The sequence below is a fragment of the Mesoplodon bidens genome (genome assembly GCF_964165515.1).
Source record: "Mesoplodon bidens genome assembly, chromosome: 17".
In the NCBI taxonomy this organism is placed as follows: domain Eukaryota; kingdom Metazoa; phylum Chordata; class Mammalia; order Artiodactyla; family Ziphiidae; genus Mesoplodon; species Mesoplodon bidens.
The window spans coordinates 63,503,209-63,514,252 of record NC_138174.1 but is presented as its reverse complement, the minus strand read 5'-3'; the positions used below and the strand labels follow the sequence as shown (position 1 = coordinate 63,514,252).

Here is an 11,044-nt window from a genome sequence, read left to right as displayed (position 1 = left end):
CCTAACTCCTCACTCTCCTTCCTTCCCGCGCCTGGCAACCACAGCGCCACTTTGTTCCTCTCTGAATTTGACTGCTCTGAGTACCTTCATGTAAGTAGAATCATACAGTTCCTGTCCTTTGTGACTACACCATTTTACATCCCCACCATCAGTGTGCAGGGGTTCCAGTTTCTCCACATCCTTGCCAAACCTTCTTTTCTCCCTTTTTTTTTTCTCCCATAGTAGCCCTCCTAATATGTGTGAAGTGGTATCTCATTGTGGTTTTGATTTGCATTTCCCTAATGATTATTGATTTTGAGCATCTTTTCCTGTGCAAGCAGAATTTTAAAGAGGGCCTTTCAGGGTAAGTCCCAGTGTTAATTCCCTGAGTGTTCTCTGTAGGAAATAACTGTAAGATACATGGCCCAACACGTTTCAAACCTGTTTACTGGTAAAGCTCACAGATTTATACTTTTGTTTTGGAAGTAAATTGAGACCTAGAGATATTAAGGGGCATGGAGATGCTGAACTGGAGTGGAGAAGAAGATCGGGGGGACAGTTGAGGCCCTGGGGCCTCAGTACCACTGCTGGGACTAGAAACCAGTCTTCTGACTCCTGGACTGGGGTGCTTTAGAGGTGCCAAGCTACCAGGGTTAGCAAAATCTGAAGCTCAGTCTCTCTTATTGCTTCTTTAATAATTCATAGGCATCCACTTATTCAACAAATGATTCTTGTCTCCTCTGTATCTATATTATGCTGGGAATGACACAGTAAATAAGAGGATAGTGATCTCTGCCTTCATGGGTGGTTATTGTCTGGCCTTGGAAATTTCCTTACCCTGTAAAATCAGTAAAATGGTGTTAATCTTTGGGATACCTCTGCATATTAAATCATTTAAATAATGCATAATGGATTTGAATAGGTTTTGGGGGCGATCCTCTGTACAGTTGTTTTTTCCTTTTATAATGAGTAATTTGCAGAGAGAGAATTTGATATTATGTCAATATGGTGCCCCACATAAAAGTTTCACCCACTGGTTTTTTCTTCAGTGGATAATTTTCTGCGTCCATTGTTCCTTCTGTATTTCTTTGCATTTAACTATACAAGATATTTCCCTTCTCTCCTGTCTATGGAGCAGTAAAAATACCTTTTGTTATTTTTTTAATTAAAAATTTTTTTCTAATTAATTTTGGCTGTGTTGCGTCTTCGTTGCTGCGCACAGGCTTTCTCTAGTTGCGGCGAATGGGGGCTATTCTTTGTTATGGTGCGCAGGCTTCTCACTGCAGTGGCTTCTCTTGTTGCGGAGCATGGGCTCTAGGCATGCAGGCTTCAGTAGTTGTGGCACACGGGTTCAGTAGTTGTGGCTCGCGGGCTCTAGAGCGCAGGCTCAGTAGTTGTGGCACACGGGCTTAGTTGCTCCGTGGCATGTGGGATCTTCCCGGACCAGGGCTCGAACTCGTGTCCCCTGCATTGGCAGGCGGATTCTTAACCACTGCACCACCAGGGAAATCCCTGTTATCTAATGGGTTATAATTTTTCATGGTAGGTGTAGGGCCATTGATAAAGGTGAAGAGTGCTAGGTAATGTTGCTTCCTTGCAGTGCCCAGAGTCTTGGAATATTACCCGTATGTAAACACACATACAGGCATGGCTATTCTGAGTGCCTGTGGGTAACACGAGGGAAGACAGCTCGGGAACCCACCTACAGAGCGCAAGTGAGGAGTGATGGTCAGGTGAACTCACTAGGTATTATCACATGCACTTTTGTTGGCAGGATCTGATCCCTTTATTTTTTTTGAAGAAGGACTTAGTATCTTTTTTTTTTAATTGAAGTATAGTTGATTTACAATATTGTGTTAGTTTCAGGTATATAGCAAAGATTCAGTTATGCATATATATTTTTTTTTCAGATTCTTTTCCATTATAGGTTATTAAAAGATATTGAGTACAGTTCCCTGTGCTATACAGTAGGTCCTTGCTGTTTATTTTATATATAGTAGTGTGTATCTGTTAATCCCAAACTCCTAATTTCTCTCTCCCCCAGCTTCCCCTTCGGTAACCATAAGTTTCTTTTCTATATCTGTGAGTCTGCTTGTTTTGTAAGTAAGGTCACTTGCATCATAGTTTACACATGTAAGTGATATCATATGGTATTTGTCTTTCCCTGCCTGACTTACTTCACTTAGTATGATCTCTAGCTCCATCCATGTTGCTGCAAATGGCATTATTTCATTCTTTTTTATGGCTGAGTAATCCATTGTATATATATACCACATCTTCTTTATCCATTCATTTATCGATGGACATTTAGGCTGTTTCCATGTCTTGGCTATTGTAAATAGTGTTGCTATGAACATTGGGGTGCATGTATCTTTTTGAATTAGAGTTTCCGTCTTTTCTGGATATATGCCCAGGAGTGGTATTGCTGGATCATATGGTAACTCTATTTTTAGTTTTTTAAGGAACCTCCATACTGTTTTCCATACTGGCTGTACCGATTTACATTCCCACCAACAGTATAGGAGGGTTCTCTTTTCTCCACACCCTCTCCAGCATTTATTATTTGTAGACTTTGATCATGGCCTTTCTGACTGGTGTAAGGTGATACCTCACTGTAGTTTTGATTTACATTTCTCTAATAGTGATATTGAACTTCTTTTCATGTGCCTGTTGGCCAATGTATGTCTTTTTTGGAGAAATGTCTATTTAGGTCTTCTGCCCATTTTTTGATTGGGTTTTTTTTTTTTTTTGATACTGAGCTATACGAGCTGTTTGTATATTTTGGAAATTAATACTTTGTTGGTCAAAACATCATTTGCAAATATGTTCTCCCAAACATCATTTGCAAATATGTTCTCCCAGTCCATAGGTTTTCTTTCATTTTGTTTGTTGTTTCCTTTGCTGTGCAAAAGCTTTTAAGTTTAATTAGGTCCCATTTGCATATTTTTGGTTTATTTTCATTACTCTAGGAGGTAGATCAAAAAAGACATTGCTGCAATATATGTCAGAGTGCTGCCTATGTTTTCCTCTAAGAGTTTTATAGTGTCTGGCCTTATGTTTAGGTCTTTAATCCATTTTGAGTTTATTTTTGTATGTGGTGTTAGAGAATGTTCTAATTTCATTCTTTTACATGTAGCTGTCCAGATTTCCCAGCACCATTTATTGAAGAGAATGTCTTTTCCCCATTGTATATTTTTGCCTATATTCTTTGTCCTAGATTAATTGACCATGAGTAGCGTGTGGGTTTATTTCAACACCTGATTCCCCCCTTTAAACTATATACAGGCTGGCCTTGACTATTCCATGAGCACTCCATTCTTTCTTTTCTTGTGACCAGGGAACTAACAGTGAGAAAACAGACCACCTACAAATACTCATAGTCAGGGCAGTCTACATATTTTAAAGGGCCCAGTGCACAATGGAAAAAGCAGGGTCCACTGTTTAGAAATTATTTCAAGATAGCAACAACAGGACACTAAACAAGTATGGTTCAGTTTAACAGATGAGAGGCGGTCAGGGTATTACAGAAATATGAGTTACCTAGGATGAGGATTGATCTTAAGGTGGCTTCCTAGAAGAGGTGAAAACTGGGCTGACCCTAGAGAATGAGGCTATCTCCCCTACATGGACCTTCTTCTCTTTTTTTAGACCACAGGGTATTGAGGAGGATCACTTAGTCATTCTGACTTAAATGTCAGTCACCAAGAGTTTTCTGCCACTGTACATTCTAATTATCTACCTCTGGAGTTGCGACACATGCCATGGGGGGCATGGAGAGGTACTGTCCAGACCTCCCTTCAAGGACTTGTTGCTCCAGCTGCTGGAAGTGCTGCTAGTAGGCAGTCTTTAGCCATCAGCTCCTCTGGGGGCAGCCTGTATGCAGTGACCCATCAAGGTAGAGGTATAAAGCCCTGGCCATTGGACATGTCAGGAAACCCTGAAGGGCCGTCTTCATTCCAGAGCCCCCATGGGGTCAGCTAAGGTCATCTGACCAGTGTTCCAGCTTGATTTCTCCCTCTGCCCTATCTTGTTTCTTCCCTCTCGCTTCTGCAAGTATTGATCCCAAGGGCACCCCTAATAAACATCCCAACACTAAACTCCATCTGGGTCTGTATCCCAGAGAACCAACTTGCAGCATGTATCAGAAAACATTCCAGTACTTGGGGAGGATTTTTATTTGAAAATTACTGGTTACACATATAACATTTTAGAATCACCAAGTAAAATACAAAATGGTGGAAACAAGGACTTTGTGGGTGAATGTGGTTACCTTTGGTTTAAAATCCTCAATCTAATGTTGTCTGACCAAACTGAAATTATCTATTAATAACAAAAGAAAACTATTATGTTGAACCATATGAAACTGCCATTTTATAAGTTAAAAAAAAAAGGTTGAATGTTAGCAGTTCCACATGGTTCAATCTAATAGAAAAAATACATTAGCATTTGAAATTTAGAGGACATTATACTTATGAATAACTCATGGGTAAAATATATAATTGAGTTAAATTAGAAATTAAAAAATACCTAATACTATGGTTATTGATCAGTGCTAAGCACCAAAACTTGTAGGTTGCAGCTAAGGTGGGTCTTAGGGAAAAAAAGTACGCTTTATGTACTTAGAATTAAGTTAAAAATTAATCTTTTTCTAATATAAGTTTCCAGTTTAAGAACTGAGAAAAAAAATCTCAAAATAAATGAAAAGTTGAAGGAAAGAAAGAATAATATAATGAACTAGAAAATGTTTAAAAAACCAGAAAGGATCAATCAAGCCATAAAAAGCAAAAAAACACAATTATAGGTGCTGTAGAGTTTAAACATATAAGATATTGTGAATAACTTTATGTCAATCAAGTTCAAAGCTCACAGGAGATCCACTCCTAGAGAAATAAAACGTACCAAAAATGACTCTATAGAAATAACAAACTGAATAGTCCTAAAATAATTACCAAAAATTAACCAGACATTGATGGTTGCACAACACTGTAAATGTGATTAATGACACTGAATTGTATGTTTAAAAATGGTTATATGGCAAATTTTATGTTATATATTTTACCACAATAAAAAAATTAAAAAATAAGATCTTCAGTCTAAAAGACAATCGATCACACATCTGTCCTTCATTATGAAATCCCCTAGAAGGGCTCCTATTTTGAAAAAGTGTATTTTCTCTCCCTTCTCTTTTAGAACATATAATATTGTCCTTCTGTATTTTAACCCTATATCTATTTTTTTCTTCTGGAGAGGGGATGCCTCTCTCTCATATAATGTCACTTAAACTAAGGTATATTTTTTGTTTTTCCTATTAGTTTTCTCTTACTATTTTAACCAGAGGTCTTTGGGTATGGAACCCAGTTCTGTTAAAGTGGTGAGACAAAATGGCAACTTCACATACTTCGACTAAATAGAATCCCTGATATAATTGGACAGGGGTATATAATTTGGGGAATAGTAAGAAACATCTGTGACAACTTTGTCTTGCACCTTAGAAAATGTGCTTTGTCTCTGGAGTCTCTCAAGGCACAAAAACTGGGAGACAGCTTTTATTGGCGGCTTGTACCTGATTTAGGTAAGAAAAAAAGTAGTATAACATAATAAAAATAATCCTTTTGTAAGAGCTTAGAATCTTTGGGTGAAGTTGGAGAAAATAATCCAAATAAGTGAACATCTTGTATGTGTAAATATTTGTTGCTGGTGTAAAGAAAATACAATATAGCTTATGCAGTGCAAAAACTATTGGAGAAATGCCTTCGGAATAGACTTGACCTCATGGTAGAATCATGGTGCTGACTCAAAAATTGTTAAGGCTGAGGGCTGTCCATTGGAAGCGTTCATAACCTCATGGTCACTGTGAGTAATATCTGTCTATGTCATTTTGAAGTGCACCTGAGGGGAAAAAAGACAGAAACAACATGTTTAAAAGTTTTAAAGTCCTCCTCCCTAAGGCAATGCATTTCTAGGTCCACTTCTTTATGTGAAGCAAATCATATCACTACTGGAGGCACAATAAAAAAAACCAGGGATGTATTTATTCTATGGAGGAAGTAGCCCCATTAAAACCCTCAGTGGGGCTGAGCTTAATACCAAACAACCTGTAGATCCACTTGAGTTCTGCTCATTCTGATTCACAGATATGTTTTATCACTATATTACATTGTTAAGCAGAATCATTTTACTGACTCAAAACTTGGAGATATATTAAAAACGGTGACAGAGAGGCTGGGAAATCTCGTGTCTGAAAAGGGTTTCTCATTTTCACACATAAAATGAGCACACCAGATTTGGATGTTAATATCAGGTTGTCATCCCTATATTTTATAAACTCGGACTGACAAGCATTGAAACACTGGCATATATGTATGAAATATGCTGGCATTTAATTTGTGCAGCAAAGCAGTTATAGGGCCTATAGAAATGTGATCTGTGGATGGTGGGTCACAGGAATGAAAAGAGAATCAAAAGCTTTAACAAAGACTCAACCAAGCAACTTCGAAAAAGAAAGATGATACCAAATAATAGGACAGGTCTTTGCCAGGCCTTTGAGTTCTTCAATTCTACCAATTTCTAGCTGAACTGGAAGAAATAAAGGTTTTCTGATAAATGTATAATCAGAACATAAAGGAAATGAAATGCTGTCAAGTTTCTCTATTCCACAATCATCAGTTTTTAGTAGCTGTATTGTATCTCAGTTCCTTGACAGATGTGCAGAACAAAATGAAATAATGTCAAGGTTTGTGAGCTGTTATCTCAAAATGTATTTCTTTGAAAAAGGACTTCAAATGTCATTTTTTTCCCCCAAAGAGGAATGTGAAATGTTTTGTTTGAATCTTTATAACAGAAAATGTACCATCTATCTGAGGCTGACTTGTGTCAGGATCTGGGTCACCTAAACATAGGATTATGGATTTATTTTATAAAACCTGGGACCAAATACATTTGTGGGTGCTGTCAACAAAGTTATCATGAGAGATAATGGACATCACACATGAAATAGAAAAGCACTGAAACACCTACCTTCATATCAAGTGTACTTTCTTTTTCTCTTGTTGCTTGCATACTTGCTACCTGCCTCTGAACAGCACTGAATATGAAATGCTGTACATTAAAATGTCCCTTAAGTTAAGCAGAAAAATAAGAAATTCTCCAAGAATGCGTGGACCCCACTGGGTGAAATCTGAGGCTATTTCCATTATAATGCAAGAATTTTAAAAAATAAGGCCTTTGGGGGGAGGCTAATTGCATATGATCTCTCTCCTCCATTTTTTAAAGCTAGCCATATTTTGTGTGGTTATCTATTATGTACTCTCTTGGTGAAACTAAAAACAGCCCAAAGACAAATGGAAATACTTTTAACTTTCTACTGCTTGACAATCCTCCCAAAATCACCTGGTTCCTCTCCCTATAACTCTTCTCAATGTAATTTTTTAAAAGAAAAAAATTTTTTTAATTAATTAATTTATTTTTGGCTGTGTTGGGTCTTCGTTGCTGTGCGCAGGCTTTCTCTAGTTGCGGTGAGCGGGGGCTACTCTTTGTTGCAGTGCACGGGCGGGCTTCTTATTGCAGTGGCTTCTCGTTGCAGAGCACAGGCTCTAGGTGCACGGGCTTCAGTAGTTGTGGCACATAGGCTCAGTAGTTGTGGCTCACGGGCTCTAGAGCGCAGACTCAGTAGTTGTGGCACATGGGCTTAGTTGCTCTGCGGTATGTGGGATCTTCCCAGACCAGGGCTCGAACCCGTGTCCCCTGCATTGGCAGGCAGACTCGTAACCACTGCGCCACCAGGGGAGCCCAAATATTACTAGCACCTTTTAACCAAAATGGCCTTTGCTTCGTGGTCTGCAATAATTGAAACCGAATACAGAAAACAAGCTTTCTGTATATAAAAGCCTTGATTTGACCCTTCTCTTTCTCATGGTGTAGACTACACTCTGGCTGACAGCAGAAGTGACAGAAGGCATCTTTTTCATAGGGCGGGTTATGAAGAGGGTTGAGATGACTGAACGCTTGTTAAGCAGAGTCCTTGTGGATGGGCTGAGCCTGAATGGAGAGGCCCAGTCTCGCCTCTCTCTCTCTTTCTCTCCTGGAACCACTGCTGACCCTGGAAAAATCACTTAAGCTTTCTCCACTGCATTTGTGAAATGAGACAATGACCTACCTCATAGGAACTAAGTGATGGCCACAAACTGCAGGTTTAAAACACGCTGAGCTAAGTGTTGGGTGTGATTATGATACTGCTCAGAGACGTGGCCCCTTAGTCCACGGAAAGTAGCAGCATCAGTCAGATTGAATGATGAAAACAGAACATCTCAGAGGCCCTTTTGTGAATCTTGTAGTTTTATCTTAAAAGAAGCCCAGTGGAGACACATTTAGCTCAGTGAACATGGTAACCTGGGTGGCAGAAAGGTGGTTTAAAAATTACTTAATGCCAGCTCAGAATGGTTGTGAAGATTAAAAGAGATAACGCCCAAAATACTCAATTCATGGTAAGCAGAACATAAGACCAGTGAGTGGTGGGTTTCTTGGACCTCTTCCCTTTCTTCTCTCGGGCATGGTTCATTATAGTTCCTCCAATGTAGGTTAAAACAGTCTAGTACTTAAACTCCAGCTTGTAAATAAAACCACCATCATGGAATTAGATCTTACTAAGAGCAACACAGCAATAAAAGCCCACTTGCATGGATAAAAGCCAGCAATTAGTGTTTCAATATATGTAGAATTCTGGCTCAAGACTATACGTTTATTCTCCCTGAACTGCATGGCCCTAGTTCAATCCCAGTAACCCTCAAACTCCAATCCCAGTAACCCTCAAACTCCTCATCTTGAGAGCAGGTCTAACTTTGTGTACATACTGGCAGGTACATTACCGAAGTTAAAGAGTGCTGGAGAGTTAGAAAGGATTTTTGCTTTTAACTTAACGGAATAATGAATATTCTTTCCCCTTATCCTTTCAGAAATCACCCTAAACAGCAAGGATATTGGGAGATAAAAAAATAAGCCCAATCTTTGATGAAATCAGGAGTCATTTGAAATTCCAAGAGACAAAATATCTGGACAGGCTACATTAAGCAACTGGATCCAGTGGGCTGTGGCACGACAGAGATGGTACGTAAGGGGAGCAGATCTCAGCATCATGGGAGAACATAGCTCTCCAACTAAGGGGCAAATGCCAGTGAGGAATCATATAGAATCAGTATCTTTGCCTGAAGCATGTAGATTGGTGAGGTCCTAGGAGAAGAGAGATTTTGAAATGCAAGCACCATTGACTGCCCATCTCTGCAGGCTAGGGAGGAATACAGGCTAAATGAATTTGTGTTCTCGATTTCTCTCTCACTTGCTTATTTTTTCTCTCTAGGCCATGTGGAACTTCTGTGTTAAGCACAGAGAATTCCCTTTAGTCTCAAATGATGCCCTAGCCACAACTATCCCACAGATATATGGTCTAAAACAAACTCAATTCAAAGGTGAGTAGTAGGAATAACAGTAATAAAAAAGTAGTATAGGATCTGTAAAATACACAAACAAAAATGAAGGAATAAGATGAGCATATGATGGATGAAAAAATACTCACTGAAAAGATGAAAATTATTTTAAAAATATAATACATTCAAAGAAAATGTAGTAGAACAGTCAACCTGTGGACATCCAAGAGTACAGGAAAACATGGCACAGCAACAATGATGAAACATGAGTTGACAGAGGCTGAAAGTGAAATGGAAGAGAAAAATGAAAACATCAAAGAAATTCTAAAAGGCAGCATGAAGATTAGTCACTGCTGAAAAAACAATATGAGACATGGAGGATAGGATTGAGAAAGCAAGGCAAATAACTAAATTAATGAAAAATTTAAAAGGATTAAGGAGGTAATAGCTTTATAAAATAGACAAAGGACAGCAACATATACATTATAGATAGCTGTAAAGAGGAGAGTCTAATCAAATAAATTCAAAGATGTAATTCAAGCAAATGCTTAGAAATAAAAGACTCGAATCTAGAGATCAAGAGTGCATGATGTCCTAGGAAAAACTAATGACCTTCAAAATACAGAAAGAATCCTTTAAGAATCCAGGAAAGAAGATCAAGTTTTATCAAATTAGAGATGCAGCAGGTAAATATTTCATACAGTTAACCCTTGAGCAACGTAGAGGTTGGGGCGCTGATCCTCTGGACAGTCTGTATATAACACTGCAGTCACCCTCCATATCTACAGATTGAACGAACTGTGGATCATGTAGTACTGCAGTACAAATTTTTTAAAAAGTGAACACAAGTTAACCTGTGCAGTTCAAACTGTACTGTTCAAGGGTTAACTATATTTACAATAAGTCAGGGATTCTAACTCCAATGCACAAAATGATATAGAGCCTTGTTTTCAAACCTTTATTTGTACTGCCACCCACAGTAGTAAATATATTTAAATTTACACTGAGTACCAGTACAGACTACCAGTACAGATTTCACTGTCTATATTTATATTCATCTATTCTGAAAGGAATTTAATGAAATATTTACTGTTAGTAGGAAAGATACATTGCTATTCTTCGTCCATTCCATTCTTTTCTATTTCATTTCTTAAAACATGCTGGTCATGACTGACTAAATGGATTTCACAGGCCCACTAAGGACTCACAACTCAAACTTTTAAAAACAGTATACAAGGAACAAACTTTAGTCAACTAGAGATGCAAAAAGTATCATTTAACACAGGTAAGTAAAATAATAGAGGTTTAAGTATTTTTAAAGATTTGAAGGTGAACAGTAGAAGAAAAACCATTTAAACAACTAAAATTTGTTGGCAGAATGGAGAAAAGGGAAACATGTTGTCAATGTTTATAATGTGGAGTCAATAATAAGGAAATAAAGTATTCCTGGAAGAAATTAAAGCAACACACAAAATAATGAACAAAAAAAACAAAAATTACAGACTACAAAATAAAAGGTTTTAAAATAAGAATACTAAAAACTGAAAGCATAACAGAACTAAGATAAAACATACCCCTAAGGGCTAAGATTAAATCTCAGGCCTAAACCTAACTATAATACTTGCCATTGCAGGAGACACATCTAC

General features: G+C 38.0%; 1 pseudogene across 1 annotated transcript in view; it reads right to left on the bottom strand.

Annotated features, from left to right (window-relative positions):
* Window positions 1–5,847: 5,847 nt before the first annotated feature.
* LOC308605044 (ATP-binding cassette sub-family C member 4-like) overlaps window positions 5,848–11,044 on the bottom strand; it is a 112,540-nt pseudogene continuing 107,343 nt past the window's right edge. Inside the window, exon 22 of the transcript XR_014017928.1 lies at window positions 5,848–5,868. The product of XR_014017928.1 is annotated as an ATP-binding cassette sub-family C member 4-like (transcript). The remainder of the gene's footprint in view (window positions 5,869–11,044) is intronic.